Raw genomic sequence first — 23,710 nt, 5'->3', positions numbered from 1 at the left:
AAAACCAGCTCTTCTGATGTGTGTGGGAAGTTCCGGTTGGGCCAGTTAAAGGGGACTATCATCCAGGAACAGTAGGAGGCTGGATATGTATTCAAGAGGCAGGCTCAGCTGGATGCTTTAGGGGAATTTTGTTGAATTTTTACTAATTACTTATTCAAAAGGTAAATCATTTTGGGCCTCCAAAGGAACATCTGTAGTCATGTAGCCCATGAGACCATTTCTCCCACAGCCAGGACACTCCAGCCATTCGTTTCAAGCTGGCAGGAGACACAGTAGCTGCGAGTTTTAAGGGCCTGGGTAAATCTCACTCTATCCTTTTCTCCATTGCCCACTCTCAGGAACCACCTTTTCAGATCTGGGTCCAGTTCCAAGGCTAAATCCCACCTGAGAATGACTGGATGCCAATGCGTCGACATCCTCTTTGGGCCATTTCTTGGCTTTAGGGAAGAACAGTGCCCAGTGAATACCCAGTTGTGCTTGGTGGCATTCACTGTTGAGACCAGCAACACCCATGGAATTTCTCCCATTTACTAAGAATACCTTCTCCAGGTAGAGGTCACTTCTTTTTTTTTTTTTTTAATTTTAAAATAGTTTAATCACTGTATTTTTATCACTTTGCAGAATGCTTTGTATATAGTGGGATTTCGATAAATATTTGTTGAAAGAATGAGTAGATGAAAGAACCAAATGTAGAATTGGCTCCATTGAGACAAAGGCAATTTTTTTAATGTTATCATTTTCTTGTTTTTCTCCTTACAAAATATGTGGTTATTGAAAATAATTTAGAAAATAGTAATGAGCAGGTATTAAGAAAATAAAATCACCCATAATGCTATCACTTAGAGATAATCTTTCTTGACGTTTTTGATATTTTGGGGTATGTGATATTTATAAATATATGCAAATCTATTGTTATATGGGACTTAGTATGTATTATTGTGAAACTTTTTCTCAACCTATATTAGAAAGTTTTCTGTGATATTATATATTCTTTCACATTATTATTTTTAATGTTTTCAGAGCATTTTATTGAGTGACTTCAATTTAATCAGTCACATATAAAACATCCTTGTAGCTTAAACTTTTTACCTGGCTTTGTTTACCTCTTTGGGATAAATTTCTATAAGAAGAATTAATTACGTGATCCCATGGTTTTCTAATTCGCTATCCCTTGGCAAATTATCAGTCAGAGAGGTGCCACCAATATGTACTTCTACCTGAAATAATCCAGTGTACTTTCATGCTTCTCCTTTGCTGAACAGTCAGTATTATCATTCTTTTAAATAACCCTAATTCATAGGCAGAACGTATATAATATTTTTATCTTTGCATTTCTTTTATTAATAGTGAAGTCGAGTGTTTTTTCATGTGGCCATTTTAATGTTTTTGCAAATTGCTTTCTAATGTCTTTTAAGATCTTTCTATTCTGGGGGCCAAAGCACTCACTCCTTTCTATTTTATAAGGCTATTGTAAGAATTAATTGAAACAACCTATTTAAATATGTTTGAAACCTACAAAGCAATACACAACTGTGATGATTATATTTGCATCCTGGTAGAGTGAGGGTCATTAGGAATAGTCACTTATAAACAAATGGGCTGAGTAAATGGGTACTGAGAGAAGGCTTGAGAGAAGGCTTGGGTAAGCTCTGAAGAGGAAAGACAGAGAGAGACACCTGTGGAGAAAGAGAACGAGGCCTTAGCCTAGAGATTTGTTATTTTGAGAAGGTCACCAGAAATAGACAAGGTCAGAAATAATACAGGAGCTGTCGGTTCGAAATGTGAGCCAGTTAAAAACAGAAGGAAGCAAGAGGGCCAAGGAGTGCCCAGGGGTGGTCCGTGGGCTGGGGGCTGAGGTGGGGTGGGAGGGGGCAGGGCAGCTCCTCGAATGTCCCCACACCAGCAGCTGAGAAAACACCAGCAGTGCTGCTTCGCCAAAGACTCACCTAATTTCAGTGTGACCAAAGCAGGTGTGACGAAGAACAGAAAAGGAAACTGGGGCCATTGCACACAAGTGGTCCTCTGGGCAGAGCACGCCTGTGATTTCCAGTAAGTCCCTGGAGTAACCATACCTGAGAAAGGCAAGCAAAATACATAGATAGGCGTAATTAAATAAAGATAAAATACCACCCTAAAATTTTCCCAGAATATAGATGACCCCACATATGTAAAATTACATATAATTATATACGAATGTGTCATTATATCTAAGTTTATTAGATATAAATATATTCTATATATTGTGTACATATTACATGATATAATTATATAAGTAACATAAATATAGGCATAGTAATGAGGCGGGAGAGGGAGAATTATTTTTGCTTTTATTCACATCTTTAAGTGATGTTTTGCTTGTTATAACTAGTATGTATTTTTTCTCTATTTTTAAAATGATCCAATAAGGAAACATTTTAGGACTAAAAAGGTGTCTGCGCAGTGAGTGTGGCCTGTGCCTGTCCACTCTGCAGCACGGTGGGAATTCATTCAGCAACAGGAGCTGAAGTTCTGGGCTGTCACTGGACCCTGGGCTCACTCAGAGGAGCCCCAGGAAGCACCTGAGAGTCACACCTGGGCTCTGAAGGGCACTGAGTTCATCACCATCTCACATTTAGATGACAGAGGGGAAGCCGCGCCTCCTTGACAGGCAGGACCTTAGCCAATGGGTAAGACATTTCTCAGGCTGGGAGAGAACTCAGGTCTTCCTTCCAGATTGGGTGCGCATCGCTGTCCCACAGGGAGGAGGTGCGGATTAATTGCATGGGAAAGCACTTGAGCTTGATGGAGGAGGAAACATGAGAACTCTTCTTCAGTTCCAGGGCTGCCACTGTGGCCGATGCAACTGTGGCCGATGCAACAAAGTATCTGACTGGGGTTTTAGGTTATTTTACAGCAAGTGGAACTGCTTTAAGGCATCAGTGTTTCCTGTGTCTTTCACCTGCCAGGCAGTGTGCTGGGGCCTGGGACAAAGTTGGGGAACAAGACTGAGTTGACCTCTGACTTTCCAGAGGCTACAGTTGAGTTGGGGAGATGGATGGCACACAAGAGACCAAGCAGATGGAGTGTCACACATGATAATGACTGCTCTGAAGCTCTGAAGGAAACCAACAGGGAAAGGAAGATCAGGGCTGGGCTGCTTTGGGTGTAGAGGATGTGGATGGTCTTTCTGAGGAGAGGGCATCTGAACAGAATCAGGAATGAAGAGATGGAGCCAGCAGGTGAATAACTAGCTGGGGGACCCTGGAGGTAGGACCACAGCACAGCCTACTACAAGGGTACATGAACAGCAGTGAGCATGGGAAGTTGGTCAGGATGAAGTTTGAGAGGCCAGGAGGTATCATCAGGTCCTGCTCTGCCTCAGATGTGGTTCATATTTAGGAGTTTGATTTTATCCTAAGTGCAAAGGCCAGGGAAAGTGGGCATAGAAATCCAACATCGTAATGCAGAAACCAAGCCTCAACTCAGCGTGTGTAAAGATTTGTTGAGTGAGTGCACAATTTATAAAAATTGATGTTCCATTCATGGAAGAAAACATCTTATTTTATTTTCGAACTTTGGTTTTGACTTCTATTACCTGAAACATCACTCCCGTTCAGATTTATTTTTGCTAAAAGACCAAGCCAGAGTGGTGGGAATCCAGTAAAATGTCTGGTGTTGAGAAACGTGCCTGAAGTTAAAGGAAAGTTTAATGAGACACAGTCCCCACAGCATGAATTGTGTGAGGTACTTTCACAAATGGGGTCCCGTCCCATCTTTAGCATCAGCCAGCATGTTGGACTGAGCAGGAAGTACTACTGTCTCCAAGGTGCCGATGAGGAACAGCCTCCAAGAAGTAGAAAAAGACTCTGCACCCCTGTGAGCTTTCTCAGGAAGAGTGCCTCTGTTCCAGTGACCTTTCTGTGAGCCCAGGGCAAAGGGTGGCCATGGCTCACAGAGCTGCTTGGGTTCCTTCTGGTGGCTCCAGGGGCTCTTGCTGTCGTAGTCTATAGCAACAGGAAGGAGCTCGCTGGTGGTCATGGGCAGCCCCTGCTGGAGTGTGGGGCACCCAGGAACCTTGGCTGGTGTCTGTTCACCAGGTAGACAGGGACTGGGCCCCTAATCTCAGTCTGTGACCATCCAATATCCACTTCCTATGCCTCATCAGGACTCCCAAATCTTGAGGTCGAGGAGAGGCCCAAGGAGATCAATGGAAGGTTTACCTTTCACCTCCCATCCCAACACTTAATAGCATGGGGCCGTGATGATACTGGATGTGCCACCTGAGAAATAGCATTTGGGTCCTCTGTCATCCTGGAGTCCTTGCCCATCATACTCCTCCCTGAACTTGTGTGCCAAAGTGTCTGCTGTGGTCACTAGAATCACCTTTGTTGTCAGAGGTTCGGGAGGGCATTGGCATTTGGGGGCACACATGTGGCATTCAGACTAGTTAGGGCATATCTCCAGCTGCCTTGGATTCTGTGTTTCCTGGCAGGGTCCCCCTGGGAACTCTTTGGGGCAAAACGACACTTTTGCAATTTAATCATCAGCATGTGGAATACAGTATTCCCTGACTAAGCTTGGATTGAAGGAACCCGTCATCTTTGAGTTCTAGCTCTTCTGAAAAGTGGCAGCTGCCGCCAGATGTGAACTTGACACTTGAAATTGGCAGATACCTGGGAGTTAGTGTGAGGTAGAAAAACAAACATGGGCTTCAGGGTTGATAGATCTGGATTTCAGACCAGCTCTGCATTTACTGTTGTGGGACTTTGGAACAGACAATTTGCATGATCTCTGTGAGGCTCATTTCTCCTTTTTTTAAAATGGGGTAATATAATCTGCTTCATGATATATTGGTGGGGAATTAAAAGAGGAGAATTAAAATATCTGACCCACAAGGGACACTGAAGAAACATCAGTTTCTATGTTCCTTTATCCTCAGTAATTTAATGACTCCTTCCAAAAATAGAACATCCTTTAGAGTAGAACTCTACTCATTTTTTGTTGATGCGACATCTGAAAGGATGTTAGATTCCTTTGTTTGGTTTGTGGTAAGTTGACCTTGCACTTTAAAGAGGGGAAAAAAGTAAACCTGTAGTACCTCAAACAACGAGTCTTTTGAAAGCCTGCATTGGACTCCGATTTCAAAGAATATTCTTATTAACATACTTTCTTATAAATGGCGTGCCACTCATCAAATATTTATAAGTAGTAGCCCGAGAAACCAGTGCTGCGCTTGGCAAGCCTGGGGACGTATCCCACGTGCTCTGTGGGATGGCATAGGTAGGGGAGACCGTTTAATTTTGTGACATGGTTTGGGGGCGCCAGCACGAGCTAGTCTTGGCATGGTTTCCCCAGGATCTGGGCCTGTTCTGGAGCTTTCCAGGACTCCCACGCAGCCCGTCCTTGCAGGCAACTCTCTTTGAAGTCACAGGAGCTCTTTGAATGGAAAACATACACAATGGGGTATTGATGCAAATAAGAATCAAGCCTGATGTACGTGGGGGAATAAAGGTGACTCTCGCCTCAAATATTAGCTCTTTAGCCCAGAAACTATGATTTGATTATTAAATAAAAGAGCCCCCTCCCCACCCCAATCTACCACCCGAGCTCCATCGTCCACTTGCTCAGGAAATGATGAACCTGCTAATTACCTGAGAGTTTAATTAAGCAACAGATATAGACAGTGCAGGGCTCTGTTTTTGCTTTAAACATATCAATGAAATAAACATTCTCAATTCCAGGGCAACTTGCTCAATAAAAAAAAAATAAACATTACTACCTTTTGAAATATCACCCATGGAGTGTGATAATTTAGAAAAATATCTCTATTAGAGACAGTTAGAGATATGTTTTGGTTGGAAACGCGATCGCCGATGGAGCACAAAGCTGCAATTTGTAGACAGGTTAAGGAAATTAAATCACTCACTGTCTTTTTTTTTTTTCTTTTCTTCCAATGGGTTTAAAAGTTAAAGTAATTTGCAAAGAAAATGCTCAGTTTGAATTGGTTTGTAATATCTGTTAATGATCTTTTAAAAAATCCACTTATTCACAATCCTGTGCCTAAGGGAATTCCAGCGTGCTATCAGAAAAATTTCTAAAGTCTAAAATGTCATTAGCTAGTGATTTCTTTGAAGAAAAAAGCCCTGAAAAAATAAATTATATAAGGTATACAAGTGCGCAGGACAATCACTTTGATGAATAATATCTGTTTTTCATACCTAAAAATGCAACAATTGAAATCCAAGCTGCAAAATGATAGGGCTGTCTTTTGAATCACCTCCGTGGAGGCAGCCTGCTCTGTTTATTTCACACATATATTGAACTCTCCCATATATTTATAGATTGTTGATGCAAAAACAGTAGTGTTAGGAACAATTTTGATGATATTCATTGTGTTTACCTTTTGGAAACACAAGGTGTTGCCTAAATACAGGCCTACAGGTGTCGTCATCCAGGACTGAAACAATGGCCCGTTTCAGTGCAGCCTCCCGGGTGCCAAAGCCAGGTGCTGTGAACTGGAGGCGCAAATACTGCGCAGCCCCTCCGATGCCTCCATATTAGATAACGGAGCTGCGAAACACTACACCAAAGGGAAAAATTTCTTCCTGACCTCCGCTGGCTATCAGTTTTTGCCTGGAAGCAGGGGAGTCTTTGTAATACAATATTAGTCAGTGTAACTGCAGATACTAGTTTGGCTGCTAAAAATAGCTAATCTTTTTTTTTGGAGGGAGGAGTTGGATTTTACTAAACCACTGGCTACAGGTTAATTATACACCTCATAAGAAAGCATTTCCTTGTAGCTAGCCTGAATTTGTTACCTTTTAATCCCGCTTTATATAATAAGGCTAGAACTATTCGCTTCTCCAGGGGGCCGGCCCTTCATTGTTGTCATTATTTGTACGTTGAACCTTTAACTTTTTTTTTTTCTGCTCACGCATTGCTCACTTCTTATCTAAACTGCAAAGTGTCCCCATGTTTTTGTTTTTCCTCAAAGGGAAGACATTCTCTTCTTTATAGGCCAGCCTACCTTTAATTATGCGTGGTTCTTCCTATTTTTTCTCTGTAACTGATATCAGGAGAGCAGACTGAGTGGAGGTAAGAACAAACCACTGGCTGAGTTTAACAAAGTTATTCTATAAAGTTTTCTGCATTAGTCCCTCTACTTACTTCACCTAAGAAGTGGAAATCAACGTTGGCAACTTGTCTGCAAGCTTTATTGAGTTTCCACGTGTGGAAGGTTGTAAAGGGCAGATGCATGCGACTTGATGCATCACTGAGTGAGCACATCCTGTACCGCATAACTGTGCTCCACTTCGACAGTTTTCCCAAGGGGTCATATCAGCTTGTACTCCCAGCAGCAGTAGGTGAGAGTCATGCTGCTGCACGTGCTGCTAACATTTGGCATTCTCGGGCTTGTTGGTTTCGGTCATTCTGGTGGCACGTAGTTGAATTTCACTGTGATTTTAATTTGATTTCCCAGATGACTAATAAGTAGAACATCTTTTCATGTATGTTGGCCAGTTGGCTATTTTGTGAATGGGATTTTCAAATGGCTTGTTAAGTTTTCTATTGCATTCTTTATCTTTTCCTTTTGATTTGTAAGAGATATTTTTATATTCTGGATATGATCCTTTTTTGCTTAGATATATTGTGAATATCATATATTACTTAGGGCTTGAATTTTCACTGTGGTATCTTTAGATGAATAGAAGATTTTAATTTTAGTGTGGCCTAATTTACCAATATTTTCCTTTATAGTTAGTGCTATCTATGTCCTATTTAAGAGAACTTTGCTTACCTCAAGGGCATGGAAATATTCTTTTATATTATCTTCTGGAGCTTTATTGTTTTACCTTTTACATTTATATCTATAATCCACATGGCATTGATTTTTGTATGTGGTGTGAGGTTGGGATCAAGTTTGTTTTTTCCTCCATGATATACACTTACCTTACTCCATTAATAGAAAACACTTTCTTCCCCCAGTACTCTAAAGTGATAATTTTGTCATAAATTAAGTATTCTCTTATTTATAGAATACTCATATAATATTTTCCTTTATTCTGTTAGTGTGGTGAATCATTCAAAGGTTTTTGAATGTTAAACCAATCTTACATTTCTGATCTAAGCCCAACTTGGTTATGATGTATTATTTACATACATATTACTGCATGCTTTGATAATTTTTACAACAATGCATATAAATGAAATGTACCTGTGATTTTCCGTTAGTGTAACGTCCTTGTCAGGTTTGTTATTAAGGTATAGCTGGCTCATAAAATGAGTTGAGAAGTGTTTTCTTTACATACTTTAAACAACAAAAACATAAATGAGTCTAATCTAAATGTAATAATTATATTAAATATAAAATAAATATATATATAAAATATATGTAGTTTGTCCTCAGTATATTAGTTAGGGTTCTCCAGAGAAACACAACTGATAGGATATATATAGATACATATGTAAGAGCAGATTTATTATAGGAATTGGCTAGCACAATTATGTAGGCTGAGACATCCCCCGATTTGCTGTCTACAAGCTAGAGAACCAGGAAAGCTGGTGGTGTAAGTCATTCCAAGCCTGAAGGCCTGAAAAGAGTAGGTCAGGGGGTGGGGCATGGTGGTGATGGTTTAAGTCCTGGATGGATTCTGAAGTCCCAAGAACCAGAAGCATTGATGTCCAAGGGTAGGAGAAGATGAATGTCCCAACTTGAACAAAAAGAGAAAATTCACCCTTTCTGGGCTTTTCTGTTCTAGTCGGGCATTCAGTGGGTCAGATGATGCCCACTGCATTGGAGAGAGACATCTTCTTTCCTTAGTCTACTGATTCACATGCTAATCTCCAGAAATACCCTCACAGACACACTCAGAAGTCATGTTTTACCAGCTATCTGGGTATCCTGATGCCAGTCAACCATTACAGTATGTATTTACCACAGTATTCTTTCATTCCAGGCTTTTGTGTATTTTAACTTAGACTTATAGAAGGAAACCGTTTTTTGTGTGAGTTCGACATGGGAGAGTACAGAGAAGCTAGAATCTCTCCTTGGAGTTTTCATATGGCATGCAGCAGTATGCTCATGTGCCCAAAGCTGAATTTGGTTACTGCATCTACATTCTGGAACCATGAACAAGGCCCATCCTAGGTTTACAGGAGAACCTATGTGAGAAGAAGCTTTTTGGACATGCAATAAGCATTCACTTAGATAATCCTGAGAGCCAATTTCATCTACTTTTGATCCCTTCAGTCACTGCTCCACAGAGGTTTTTAAAAATCTTTAATACTGTATATCACCCCATCTCTCCATTCCTACTTGCTGCTGTCCTAGTTCAAGGCCTTGTCATCTCTTTCCTTGACCATGGCGTTTGTAGGACACCTAGTCTCCATTTCATTGTCTTCTCAGCCATACAGTTTCTTTCTTTAAGATTGAGAGCTGACCACGTTTCTGTTGTTGAAAAATAGTGTCTCTCCATTGCTTTGCAAAGTGAAGTCCAAGATCAAAAACACGGTGCAGAAATTCCTCTGTGACCTGGTTCTCACTTCCCTCGCCAACCTGCTCTCATGCTCCACTCTAGTCTTTGGCTTCATGATCCAGAAACTCTGTTTGCTTGCTGTTCACAGTGAATCACCTAGAGTACTTTGAGCCTGGCTCTGGTGTATGCTGATCCTTCTCCTTGGAATAGATTGTCCGTGCCTTTCCTCTGGATTATCCATTCTTTCACAATCAGCTCAGGCCAGATACTCGTGACCCCACACAGCTGGGGCTTCATGGTCCCATTTTTGTCCATGCCTCTGTCTCTGTGATTAGAGCGTGAACTCTCTGGGTGGACCAGGTCTTAATCATCTTTGGACATATAAAACCTGCTGTGTACTGGTTGATAACAGGTACTCAGTAAACTTTTATAGATGCAAGCAGAAGGAACAACACTGACTATTTGACTAGTTTGAGTTTCACTTCATTTCTTTTATGGAAGCCAGAGATGAAATAAAATGGCCAGAATGCTGTGGCCAGAAGGGAGGCAGGAAAGCAAAAGCTATGGAGAGTCTGCAGAGACAAACTCTTCCCTTATGACTAAGTTCACATCAAATGATTAAAACTCTTATGATGAAATCTGCTTTTTGTAGAATAGAAGAGTGACGAGACTTTTCTATAAAGATAGACTTTTCCAGAGAAACAAATCTGAAACGTTCTTTACTCAAAGAATTTTAGTGAAAAAAATAATCCTTTTAATAGGCAAATTGACAAATATCTTTCCCCTTTCCTCTTATTAATAAAAGAATTTACACAGAGACTCTATAAGAGATTGTGTAAGAGATTCACAAGGATCATTAAAGTCTCTACTAGACATTCGCTTTCACATAGTAAAATTGGCTATACACTCAAAACGGTATCACATAAAAACAGAGTTTCTGGGGCTCTTATATATGAATGGTTTTAGTTGCACAGTGGTGCCATTCATTTTATTTGGCCCATTTATTGCAAGTACATTCTAAATTTGGCCTTAATTATTTTTCCTTTCACAAAAATATTTTGTGGGATCTTTTTGAGTCCTGACTACTTCCTTCTTGCCCCTTAAAACAGAATCCAGGAGCGTTATTTTTGTTCTCTTTTAATTAAAATAATTGCTTGGTTCCTTTTAACTAGATTCATGCAGTTATTAGCCTAATACATGGATGGGTGCCATGGGGTGCTTGAGAAACAAAATGAAAAGTGATCATGTAGCTTCACATGAAAAAGATTCTGTGATGCCAAGGAGCATTATTTTCTTCCAGACGGTGTTTTGCAAGAGACTTTAGTAAACTCTCCCCACCCCCCTCCCCTATATCCTTACTAAAAGATTATTAAATGAAAGAATCATTCTATTTTCTTTATTAGTTATATAGCAAATTCAGTACAATTTGAGGAGGGACACTTGGTATGCTGGGTATGGCACAAATCTCTGTTCTTGCTTTGTCTTTCAGAATAACTAGAATTGAAGGATTAATGCTCAGTGTCCCCTTTACCAGTTGATCTTTATCAGAGGACAGTGGAGAAAGAGGGATAAAAATGCCTGGCTAGATGGGTTAATCAAGAATTGTCAGGACCCTGACTCTAAAAGAAAGTGTTAAAATAATGCTTTTGACATCAGGACTTTCTCAAAGTTGAAGTAGTCCAAGGGTTTGGCAAACAAAAGCCAACATGCTAAATCTGGCCCATTGACTGTTTTTGTAAATAAAGATTTATTAGAACACAGTCACACCCATTTGTTTATGTATTGTCTACTGCTGCTTTTGTACTTCAACATGGAACAGTAGTGACAAAGACCATGTGGCCTACACCCCCAGAAGATTTACTGCCTGGTATTTTACAGAAAACATTTGCTGATTCCTGAAATGGTCTATCCAATTCACTGAGTATCTACTAAATACCGCTCCATGCTGGGAAATAATTTTTGCAGCAATTTCATATTGGTCCTCATTCAATGCAATGCTGAAGGCCTCAATAATGTGTTATGCTATGGATATCCAGTACATAGTACACTGGGCAAAGTAAGAAGGGATTTGGAGCAAGAAGTCATGGTTTGAGAAGAGGTTCTGCCATTATAGTCCAGTGGCAAGAAACTGATCATGGTTGGGTTTTTCTTTTATCTGCTGCCTGGAAAAGAAGGTGCACACATGGCTGACTGTCTGGCTTGCAGTGCACCTTTGTTAACTATTCAGGATCTTATGGCCAACATTGTGGACCTCTGCTTCCAGGCCAAAGATGCTACCAGTTGGTGGTTGAGAAGGTCAAGTGAAAGAACGTGAGCCCAAGTGTTTTCTAAACCATAAGGTGCTAGATCAGTGGTATAGATATTATGGATAAAAACATTAGAATAAGTGTTATTTCTATTTGGCATGTGAGACATGAGAGTCAAATTGCTTACCTGAGATCAAATAGTATGTCAGCAGAAGAACTGAAAGCTAGGTCTCCTGAGTTTAAGTCACTGCCCTTTCTAGGATACTGCATGCTTCTTTACATCATGCTTCTTTCCATGGTTTCAGAAATGCTCAGTTCTTTAGTTTCTTCCTTCCTTCCTTCTTTCCTTCCTTCCTTCCTTCCTTCCTTCCTTCCTTCCTTCCTTCCTTCCTTCCTTCCTTCTTTCACAACTCAACATTATTTAATGCCTGCTATGAACTGGAAAAAGAGGCATTTTTCAGGGAAGAGTGATGACTATATAAAGAAAAGCTGAAAGACTCTGAGAACAACTTTGGTCTTGGATGCCTGTGGCTGGAATCCTCTAGAAGTATATAGATTCCCCCCCTGACCCCCTGTGCTGCCCAAGGACATGGTCCTTATTTGTGATGTGGAGACAGAGAGGGTAGATGGGATGGGAAAAGGAGAACAGTTCTGTCACTCAACAGAATGTTCCCTGACATGTTTTATGTAGTTGTGTGTGTGTGTGTGTGTGTGTGTGTGTGTCTGTGTGTGTGTGTGTCTGTGTCCATACCACCTAAGGAAAGAGAAGGAGGGATACTGAAATACTGCTAGCAGGGTGCACCAGCAACTCCACGATTGGGACATTTGACCCATAAAAGAGAAACTGACAATCTGGACTTCACCAAAACTAAAAACTTCTGTATAGAGAGTGAAAATACAAGCTTGGGAGAAAACACATGTGAATCACGTATCTGATAAAGGCCTTGAATCTGAGCACACAGAAGCCCTCAAAACTCAAAGGTGAAAAACCCAAACATCACAATCAGACAACTAGCAAGACATGGACGGCCATTTCACTGAGGACACGGACACAAACAAACATGAAAAGTACTCATCGTTAGCCCTGGAGAGTGCCAGTTACAACTACAAGGGGACATCATCACGTGTGTATCACTGGCTACAATAAAAGCTAGCAGTCACATTCAATGCTGATGTGAAGTCAGGTCTTCCACACTGCTGGCGGGAATGTGACAAGAACAGCCACTCTCGCACACAGGGAAGTGGGTTATTAAAAAACAGAACTACTGTGCAAGCCAACAATCATACTTCCAAGCATCTACCCCAGAGGATGACACCATTGTTCACACAACAGAGCTGTTCTCTTTCAGAGAAATTTTCAGATATGAATTGTCCAATAAAATGCCATATTAAAACATACTGGAGGTGGACTTTACCATAGTGTTAAATGCAGTCTTCAGTCAGGTTGTGTTCATTCAATGATTTGTCTTGTAATTTTTGAAATAACCATTATCAAATGTGCCTAGAGGAAGCAGCTTCTATCAAAATGTTGAATTTGCCTTCTCATGATAGGAGAGCTGAAGTTCTTGACAGTTGCTAACCATTTTTGGTGTTTACCTCTTAAACAGGGAGGTTCACCTATATTTTCCTCATGTTCAACATCACTGGCTACTAGTTCTCTTCAGGTTTATCTGTAAACCTAAAAGTCATATGATTTTCTGAAACAAAGGTGCCAGTAAAGTTGCCTCATAATAAAAACATTTCCAGAATCTTCAATCGTACAGTCATCATCTGCAAAGACCTCTGAAAGGTTACAGTAGAGAATTTCACCTTATTCTCCTCTTTACCTCCACATAAGTTCGTCACGGCCCTGCTCACTGACTTCAGGGATGATGTTATCTGATTCTGTAATTCATCATTAAAGCTATGTTTCTTCTCAGATAGTCCCAGGACCCAGGACGCTGCTGTTTTAAAAAATGTAATTTGTTTAGGCACACAAAAAGTATATTCATGGCAGGATTTAGCACTGATACAGATAACACTTTCCGTCTGTGAGAAATTTGTAAGCATTAACTAATTGATTTCACTTTCCTGTAATGGAACACCTTTTCTTCCATTTGCTATGGGAAAACCCATTTTTTCTAATTCCAGCCTCTTAGTAGGAATTCTACTGAAAAATGGTCACCATGCTGGAAATGTTTTATCGAGGGGAAATAAATCTTTCAACACAGTGTAAAATTCCACTGAAACAGACGACCTTCATTTCCTCTGTGTACACACCTATTTTTAAGTGATTAAGCAATGCCCTGGAAAAAAAAATTAAATCTCTTTGAAAACTGTAGGAACTGTTATTGTATTACTACTGCTACTGTTACTACCATTACTCTGTGCAGTGTTCTTAATGGTTGACATATAATACTTAGTGTTCCTCAGAAAGGAGAGCTTGAGGGGAACCTCATGGCTGTCTCTTCAATGGAGAGGTCAGTCCAAGAGTAGGGGGAGTTTTGGGGAACGAAGTAAAAGGAGTAAATACAAGAGTGTGTTACTGATGTGGCCCCAACTTGGCATGGAGTGGAACTGATTGCTTGATCCTCTGGACGGTGATAGGCTAAGTGTCTGCATTCCTTGAACCTGTGAGTGTTACTTTATATGCTGAAGACTGCAGGTGTGATTCAGGGTCCTGAGATGGAGATTACCCAGGATTATCTGGGTAGGTCCTAAACTGAATTGTAAATGTCTTTATAAGAAGGAATCAGATGCAGAGGCAGAGGCAGAGGCAGGAGAACAGAGGTCAGTGTTACCATGGAGGCAGAGGTTGGAGAAATGTCACAAGCCAAGGAATGTCAATAGTTACCATAAGCTGTGACAGGTGAAGAAGGGACCCTAGAGCCTCTGGGGGAGAGCAAGGCTCCTGCTGACACCTTGATGTGGGCCCACGATACTGACTGCATTCTTCTGGCCTCTGGAACAGTAAGATGATACCTTTCTGTGTTTTAAGCCCCCAAATTTGTGGCAATTTGTTACAACAGCCGCAGGAAACTAATACAGGGACCATCATCTTATAGAATAAACCATTAGGTCTTAGGATAGAGTGGGTGGAGGGAGAAGAAAGAAAGGAAAAAAATTTATTTGCCAGTTCCAACCTCTTAGCCAATGGTTTTCCTCATGGGACATTAACTCCTGTTCTCACCTCTATGTTGAGCACGGCTGGGCCCTGAGTTTCGCTGGAGTGCCTCATGCTTCATGGGTAACAGGAAGCCCTAGAAGGAGGATGGGGCAGAGACCAGTCAAGAGAACACATGAAGAGGCTCCATTAGTTGTGCCCTATGAAGCCTGTTGCATGGAAACTGGGGTGAAACAAGGAGGTGACAGTCCAGAGAAGTGTGGCCAAGTCACCACCTGAGATGTGGCATGTAAGGGGATCTGAAACAATTATCTTCCTCACCTTTCTTACAATTCCACAGGGCAGGCACTCATCCTCCAATCTTGAATGCTGTTAGCTTTGGCGCTCACTGTCACTGAGGGCCAAGTGTCTCGCCTTCAGATGCAGCTACCAAAATCTCTTCCTTAAGATGAGTCAAAACCCACTATCATGAAGCAGTCCCCAAATGGCTCTAGTTTTGCTTCTTGATGCTCATTGTTACACATGGAAGCTCTCTCTGAGTATTTGAAAACGGTTTTATCCTTTCTTTCCCCATCAGGCAAGGACTCCCCATTCCATCAACTCTGGTGTCGTGAAGAGCTTTCTCTTTGTGGCTGGTGGTCACTCCAACCTCTCCTCTGGAGAAATCCTAGTTTGTTTCCTTCCTACCTCGCAGGGATGCTCCCAGAATGCACCAGAACCTCAGGTATGGCTGCTCAAGCATACAGGAGGAGTCTTGTCTCCTCAATCACTAATGTAGCCAGAGATGGTTTTTATTTTATTTAAAATTTTGGCAAGCATATCGTTTTTAGTTGTGCTCCATATGGTGATGAAAGTGCACTTCTCACGCTTGGGTACAGATGACTGTATGGAATCATACGCTAACACCGAAGGTGACCTAAGAGTCCTAAAGAATTCATCAGTTTGCAAATGGTATGACTGTATGAAAGAGATCAAAATGCTACCCGACATCATGGCTCATAAATATCCAGTTTTATGCAGAATTGAGGTCAGTTGGTGATTCCTACAGATCAGTACCAATCAACCATGCCAGACTGAAGAGTGTTCTCAGCCAACATGCCCTACCATCCTCCTTCTTCCTCAAAACAACCAACCAACCAACCAACCAACCAACCAACCAACCAACCTACCTGACCAATTCTGGAGCACCTTCTGACCTAGAAGAAATCTCCCCTGGTAGAAATGTTCCCTCTTCTTGTCACTTAGCAGGCTGCACTGGTTTGGGTTTTGTTTCTGGTCCAATCCAAGTTCCCAGGGTCTTCTGCAAGGAGAGCCATCACTGTGGACTGAAAAGACCAGTGTGAATGGGCACTTTACACTCATCATTCTCATCTTCACAGCAACTCTGCAAGGTAGATTTTGGTACACGCTTCATTTTATAATAATGAAATTAAGACTCGAATCCAAGTTAACTTTCCCTAGGTCATAGTGTAGCAGACCTAAGGTTCTGATTCAAGCATATCAGACTTTCTGCTCTACCACATGGGAGCCAAAATGATTTTGAAGCTGTAGGAGAGGGGAAGGGACCTTTGGACCTCTGTGGGTAGAATGATCTTGGACCTGAGCTTTCCAGGCCCCTGTAGGAGCTTGGTAGCACACCTTTGGCATGAAATGGCTCAGCTTCTGTAGGTTCTCCTGTAGTGACTGTATCTTGTAGTATCATATATGCTAGGAAACAGGCCTTGTCACATTCTGGCCCAGCCTTCCCAGTTCAATGCATGGGTGTTTCTTTGACCCAACATCTATTCGCTAAGTGCCTTCTGGGTCCCTTGGGCCAGGCAGGATGGGAATGAGAAGACAAAGGCCCTTGATATAGATCATATAGCTGGTGAGTAGGATTCGAATTGAAAGACCTACGTGTCTAGTTTGCTGAATCCGATTCTGCAGAGGAGCCAATAGCATTTGAACTTTCTCTGGGCTGTCTACCCAGACCAATGTTCTTGAATCATGAGATGGGATAATATTTTATGAAACATTATACAACTTTTTACCCCTAGTTTTTCTTTTCACCTTTACCTCATTCAAACAATTAGGCTAATGCTTACTCATTACTTGGGGGAAAGAAAGTGACATTGATAAATGAGTCTTCTTCTGGGGTGTAGCAGATTCTTTTGGTTGTCACCCTCGAACCCCTCTTTAACCTCTTTCTAACTGGCAATTACCTGCGATAGAGGTTAGAAAGCCAAAATCTCACTCTTCCAGGCCATATTACATGAGGGATGGACAGATACCTCCAGCACTGACCTGAAACATAGGCCAGGGTCTGTTGTAGTCACTTCTTTCGCTTCCGGCTTTTTTTATGGGGTGCTCAAGGGACAGCTGCCATTGCTAAACAGTGGCCCGATTGAAGGATAGAAAGCGCCTGGATCCTTGATTGTATCTTTGAGCACTGTGCCAGATGCTTTTGTTGTGTCTCATAATAAATTTGTATTTGGTCCAACCTCTGTTTTGGGTTTCTGTGATATTCATCCAAATGTAAGCATTACCCAATATCTTGTTTTGTTTAGTGACAGCCTTGGTCCTTAGGGGAACAGAAAGGCCTCAGGATCCAGCTAAAGATGCGAGAGAACAAAGCTGTGGGGACATTTCACAGTCGTGACGGTGGGGGTGTAGAGAGGAGGAGATCTGTCTTTGCTCTCTTGACGCCCGGAAAGGGACGGAAAAGGTGGATGTGGAATGATGTCTGAGGACCAGGTGGGGAGATTGAGTGACAACTCAGAGGTGGCCTGAGTAGATGCATGGCATCAAACATTGACCCAAACCCTTCCTTACCAAGTCTTAGAACTAGAGTCCTCAGAACTTAGCCATGACTTAAGTGAAAGTGAGACCCCAAGACTGAGTTTCTGCCACTCTGGAAGAATGATGCTTCAAAACAGAAATAATATTAAATTATAAAAAGTTATATTTTCAATCGACCTATATTCGTATGCCCTTTTTCTCTCACAACCTGTGAAGTGTTTGGGCCTGGTTCTGCCACATGGATGGATATGGGCCAGAGATTCGGGGAGGGTGTGCAGAGGGAGGATGAACACTGCTGAGATGCAGGGGGAGGTCTGAGGTGACCAGTTTTTATTTTGAAGATGATTATAATTAAGCCAAATCATTTCCTGCCTTCTTTTACCCACTGCGTTCCGACTTTTTATTCAATTAAATTCAGTTCACTGGAGTGGCAGCAGCTCCTGGACATCTCAGAGAGGGCTGTCTGGCTCTGAGTGCCTCTCTAGCACCTAATAACCATGTGACCTTGGGCAAGTCACTTCTTTTACCTCAGCACCATCTGTAAAACCGAGCCTATCTCACATGGTTGTGGGAGGGGTGAAGGGCTCAGAACAGGCTGGCACACAGCGCATGGTCAGTGTGTGCGTGAGTGTCACTCAGGGTGCTGACACTGAGCCAGGCACCCTCACTGCCCCTTTTGTCACTTGGGGCTTGTGGACACATCACTGTGGAAATGCTACATCATCAGATGCAAACCTAACAGTTTCCTTTCGACAAGAGCGGTGAGCGACGAAGAGTCCCCTTTTATAGCTCTGCCTGGGTGGCTGTTGAATAGCCTGACTTTTTGCATGTTACTTGAGTGGAAGACCTTTGCTATAATTCACTTCTCTTGTATTTCCTTGGAAGTCTCATCACTAACCTCCACAGAAGGGGATCTCAGGTATGGCCTTCAAAAAATTATTGCATTGTGTCACAGCATTAAACTCCCCATGAGAGTTAAGTATGGTTGGGGTAAACCTTTTAAAATGAAACTCCTAATTGCATCATTTATAGTTCTTTATTTCCTTGGCTCAATTCTAATAGTTTACCTACTGATGATGATTTTTCTCTTCTTCATGATTATCACAGCATCAGATCCTATTCTCCCACCACCCCTGCCTGAGGAAAGTGTTCTCAGTGACAGTTGGTTTCACTCCATTGTTCAGGAGAGACGTATTAGAATGGATTCCTCCCCTTCATTCATTATGCCGAAATCATATTTCTAGGGGACAGAGATGAATGTTGTGTGTGTATCTGATTAAACTGCCTGTTGTTTTAAATCTATTTTCACAGAGACTTTTTTCCTCCAAAAGACATTCAATAACACAACACATTACAAATTATATCTGTATCAGTGGTTTCCTCTATTATATTTATAAAGAACTTGTGTGTGTGTGTGTGCATGTGTGCATATGCACGTGTGTGAGCACTTGCTAACCCAGTGATCCCTTGTTATGATCGATATATATTCAACAATTATGAAACAAGTGCAGCTTTAAAAAAGCAAGGTTGGATATGCATTTTACTGATCAGTTAAAATCACACAGTTGTATAAAACACCAAATGCAAAAACTTCGTTAAAATGAAAAAGAACAAGGACATATTATTCACCAAAGTTTTTTTTTCTTTCCCTGAATGACAGACTCTCCATTGTCATGGGCAATTCAGCAGGTCTCCCTTCCAGGTCATTTTCCTAATATATTTCTTTTCAGCAGAGCCTGAGGAACAGGACTAACTGCAAATGTCTTAGGTCTTGCCCACTGCCGTCTTTAGAAACTTCATTAGTCTGTGAGTTCTTTGCTCCCACTTTATCTAAAGAAGCCTCCCCCAGAATTACCAAAATCAATGGCAGAGTTAATTGAAATCTGGATCTCTTAATGTTTCTTTTTTTCTTAAATGATTGCTTGGTTTCTGAAAAGTGAGGTTCAACTCAAAGGACAGCTTCAATTGAGGGTGAGTGAATTGCTAAGAGAGAGAAAGTAGAGGTAGATAATTTTCCAAGTGACTGAAAGATAGTGTTGACATTTAGGATTTCGTTTCCTTTCAAGTTTCACATTGGGGCTTAAGGAATGAGAAGAATGACAGGGCATTTCCATGGCACAGCCCAGGCTCTGTTGTCTCGGATGTGCTTTGAAGAAGGTCGGCCTCTTTCCTTTCCTCCCGGGGGGCCAGAGAAAACAGGAGGGAAGAGGGAAACAGTGGAGGAATTACTGACCACTAGAAGTTGGCCAGCTTCTTCATTTTAATTATTCTCCACCTTTCTGATGATTGAAGTATTCGTCTCACAGGTGCATGGACCTGTCATTGGCCTAGTACTAGCAATACTTTTTATACTTAAGCAGTTTATAACATGCAAAGTAAACTCTATGTCTCTGGATTGTCACTCAATTTGTTGAGGCAAACAAAACCAATATTTTTATCTCTAATCTGTATGCAAAGAAACTGAAGTTCCAATGGATTAGAAGCTGCTCAAGATGAGCAAACTGGTGATGAGTGGAGTGTGTACAGACAAGTCCAGGATTTTAGGGAAAGAGGGAGTGGGTTGAGGGCCAGGCACTTACCTTGATAGAGTGCCCGGTGACGGCTCATCTTCAGCCAGTGGTGACCCACATCGTGTCCCTGGAGTGCCCTCGATCAGTGCCAGTCCAGCCACTGGCAACTGCAATTCAGAACGCTAGTTCCAACCCTTGTATCTGTAGCTTTCAAAATATTCAGACAAAGGACTCCAAAAGGCATCATCTGGTCAAGCTTTGCTGAGGGAGAAAACTTATCCTCTGGTTCCCCAAACCCTGAAGTCAGGGATTAGATTATGCTTATCGTGATCTCAGCTTCCACTGCTCCAAATGTGATTAGTTTTGTAATTAGTTAATGTCATTACCTGTCATCAAATCCAGACAACGTTGGTCTCTAAAACCTCCCCTGGCCGAGAAACCCACAACCTGACATCTTTTCACTGTTTAACACAGAGTTTCTTTAATAATCCTGGCAACTCTCCCCTCATTTCTAGACCACAGGTCTAAAAGTTAGGAGAAAGATATATTTCTTGTAGTTTTTTTAAAGGCAATTTAAAATTCTTCAGTCCATTTCCCAAAACTTTTCTTCACTCCAAGCAAAGCATAAATATAATCTTTTCAGCAAATCTCATACTTCACCATATTTTCCTTCTCATATATGTTGACTGTATTTTGCTTTGGGCAGAATGCCACAATAAGAGCCAGTTCACCACAGGGTGACACCCCGTCAAGACTATTTTTACCTTATATAAAAAGCTCCTGTCTCTTCCTTGCTCCTATTTATTCAACAGATATTCTCTGAGTGCCTATCGTGTGCAGGTACTGGGGACCCAGTAGGGGACAGACTACTAGCTCAGTCCCTGTCCTCCGGAAGCTTACCTCCTTGTGGGGGTAGGTCGACCATAGGACATGAATGGTTAAGAGTATAATGTGTGGGCTGGACGTTTTCCATTTGCCCCTCAGACACCTCTCTCCTTTTGCACCCTGTCATGTGGAGAACCCGGGGGAGGTACATCAGTATAGATGGCATCGGTGTCTTCTTTGCCCTCAGGGTCAGGCTGGACCGGGACCTGAGAATTCAGGAGCAGGATGGTGAGGTCAGGGTCCTGGTTTCCCTGTCTTCTTTGTTGACCTGAGGGTGACACAGTTTCTTTTCTGTCAGTAGGACTCACCCCTCCCCAGTGCTGCTTCAAGCTAAGGGGTGATAAATGCTCACCACAGTTTTGGTTTTCTTAACCCTGATGACACTCCTATAAACAGACCCTTCATTAACCTCCCCCAGTCGCCCACGTGAATGGGCCATCTGTCTCCCACTGAGACCCAGGTTGCCACAGTAGGGTAGGTAGAAGGCAACACCATAGAAAACATGCCATCTCTTCCATGCCCCCAGTTCATCAGCAATACTGCTTGTTGTCACCTGCGTGCTTTTGGATTTAATGCCATCAGGCTTCAGGCTGCACTGCTCTATGTGACTCAGTTACTTTGTGATAAGCCATGTGATTCATCATCATTACATGTCATAAAACAAGGGCACCTCCCTTGCTGGCTCTCTGAAGGTGGCAATTGTGCTCTGTGATGACTGACCAACTCTCAGCACCTGATGCAGTGTGAGGCGGCGACAGAGACCTGCTCATTCGTAGACCAGCTCAGCAAGCTGCCAACAGCCTATAGGAAGAAGGTGTCCCAGCACCTCAGTGTGGTCCCACTCAGCCCTGCCTCCTGCCACGTCAACCTTGCCCTTGCTCCGCGTTCACGGGGCTACTTGTCTGTCCCCAGCCCACCATGCATTTTATTCCTCCGTGATAAAGACTCCGTTCAAGAGTTTTCTTGGAAGCCTTCACTAGTTTCATCAATTTGAGGAAGGAAGACTATCTTTTTTTCTAAGAGTTGTCATTTTAATTTCTTAATTTTCCCCATTATGAAAAAAATGCATGTTAACCGTAGGGAATATTAAATCCAGAAGTTAAAAAAGTCATCATATTTTCATATCGAAGCACCACAGCTATTCTTGATGTATTGAGGGGCGGGGTATCTTTGGGCGAAGCACATTTAAACATCGTCAAGCCACCTCTGCTGACTGGTGCCTTTCTGTTTTCTAAAGAATTTTTACAGACTCTTGGACTTTTTCTCCTGCCCAGTTCACACTGGCCTGAACTGTCCACTTAAGCCAAACCAAGTATTTTCCTTGCCTGCAGTTAAACTTACTGCTTCAGTTCGCAGAGTGAATCTGGGCTTATGCTCTGAAGTTCACGGCAGCTCCTCTTCTTGAAAACAAGGGTCCAAGGATCGAGATGGTCTGGAGCGCGCCCCATGTTTGTGCGTGGTTTACATACTTATCACTTTCCTCTTGGAAGCCCCTGATGGATGCTAAGAAGTTCTGCTGCTCTGTTCAAGTTTTTCAGGTAACTCCAAAACTCCCCTGTCGAGAGACTTCAATGTGGGTTAAAGCCACACTCAGGTTTCTTGTGCAAAAAGCCCTTGAAATATGAAGTTCTTCATTTCTATTGATGAGAAAAGTGACGCAGAAAGAAAAGAAAACACAGCAGCTTCATTTCCTGATGCTACTTATTAGTTTGCTCCCCTCAGAAATGTCTCTGGGAGATTTCGCGTGGGTTTCAGTTATACTCTGGGGGCATCTGTCAACAAAAGCCACTGAGTGGATGCCATTCATGCATTCATTTTTTTTTTCATCTGTAATAGATGAAATAAGCATAATATTCTTCATCTGATAGTGCGCTCAAGAATCATTCAATATAAGTTTAAGTAGAAAACTTTCGGTTTCCAGCAGCCTATTAAAAAAAAAAACACCACCACCACCACCAGTCTGGCTAAAAAATATCCTCAGGAAACCAGGCTGGAAGAACAGAGGGTGAAACATGAATGAGCTATTTAGCTTTTCTTGGAAAATGGCATAATTCTCAGAGGAATGAAAAGCTAAGCATTCCCCAGATTTTTGTCAGACACATGTGCCAATCCACAAAGTGCTGGAACCCTAAGCATGGAATCTGGATTGATTTCCATTTCAGTAATTCAGGTGTTTGTGGCATAGAATAAACACCACCCAGAAGGCAGCATCCTGAGTTACCAGAAGTTTCAGTGTGCAGTATAATTTTAGGCAACATTTTCAGCTTCTTCTATTTGGGGATAGTAAGTCATTCAGTTCACATAAGCAGATTTTTTATTTTTTTTTTTTAGTATTTAAAGAGGAGATTCTGAATTAACCAATTTTTGGGACTAATCTACTGAATTAACTTATTTTTCTAGGGTCATGTAGACCTGTCTTTAATCTGACGATATCTCCATGTCGATAACTCAGTGGACTGTTTGTTGAGAGGGTATGATTCATTCCCATTGTGTTGGATGTCATGAGCTACAGGAACACAACTTGCTATCTATTTCTTTTAGGGAGCTTGCAATCTAGTCAAAGAGGCTAGACAAACACTTGTAAAAAAGACAGTTTATCTGCTACACTGGGATTGTGTTGGGGATACCAAAGAGGTACATGTATTTCCCTCATTCCAAATTAGAACAGCAGGTACTGTGGTCAATCGCTTTTTGCATTTTCTTGCATGGTGAGCAAAGAACTGAATGGGAAAA

The 23,710-nt window shown here is 41.8% G+C and overlaps 1 long non-coding RNA gene across 18 annotated transcripts in view; it reads left to right on the top strand.

Moving 5' to 3' along the window:
• The window catches only part of LOC107504239, a 113,740-nt gene that overhangs the window by 31,927 nt on the left and 58,103 nt on the right, over positions 1–23,710 (top strand). For 9 of the 18 annotated variants that reach the window (XR_004951953.1, XR_004951955.1, XR_004951948.1 and 6 more), the window contains exons 1-2: positions 5–549; positions 15,382–15,528. The exons of 2 other annotated variants lie outside the window; for them this stretch is intronic. This is a non-coding gene — a long non-coding RNA (uncharacterized LOC107504239). Of the gene's footprint in view, positions 1–4; positions 550–1,883; positions 2,667–15,381; positions 15,529–22,389; positions 22,516–23,710 lie in introns of those variants that run through there. 7 more of the 18 variants (XR_001595426.2, XR_004951949.1, XR_001595424.2 and 4 more) reach the window with 4 other exon arrangements.

This window comes from Rousettus aegyptiacus, unplaced genomic scaffold (genome assembly GCF_014176215.1).
Source record: "Rousettus aegyptiacus isolate mRouAeg1 unplaced genomic scaffold, mRouAeg1.p scaffold_m13_p_7, whole genome shotgun sequence".
In the NCBI taxonomy this organism is placed as follows: Eukaryota; Metazoa; Chordata; class Mammalia; order Chiroptera; family Pteropodidae; genus Rousettus; species Rousettus aegyptiacus.
The sequence above is the reverse complement of the archived record's forward strand: the minus strand, read 5'-3'. Positions and strand labels throughout refer to the sequence as shown.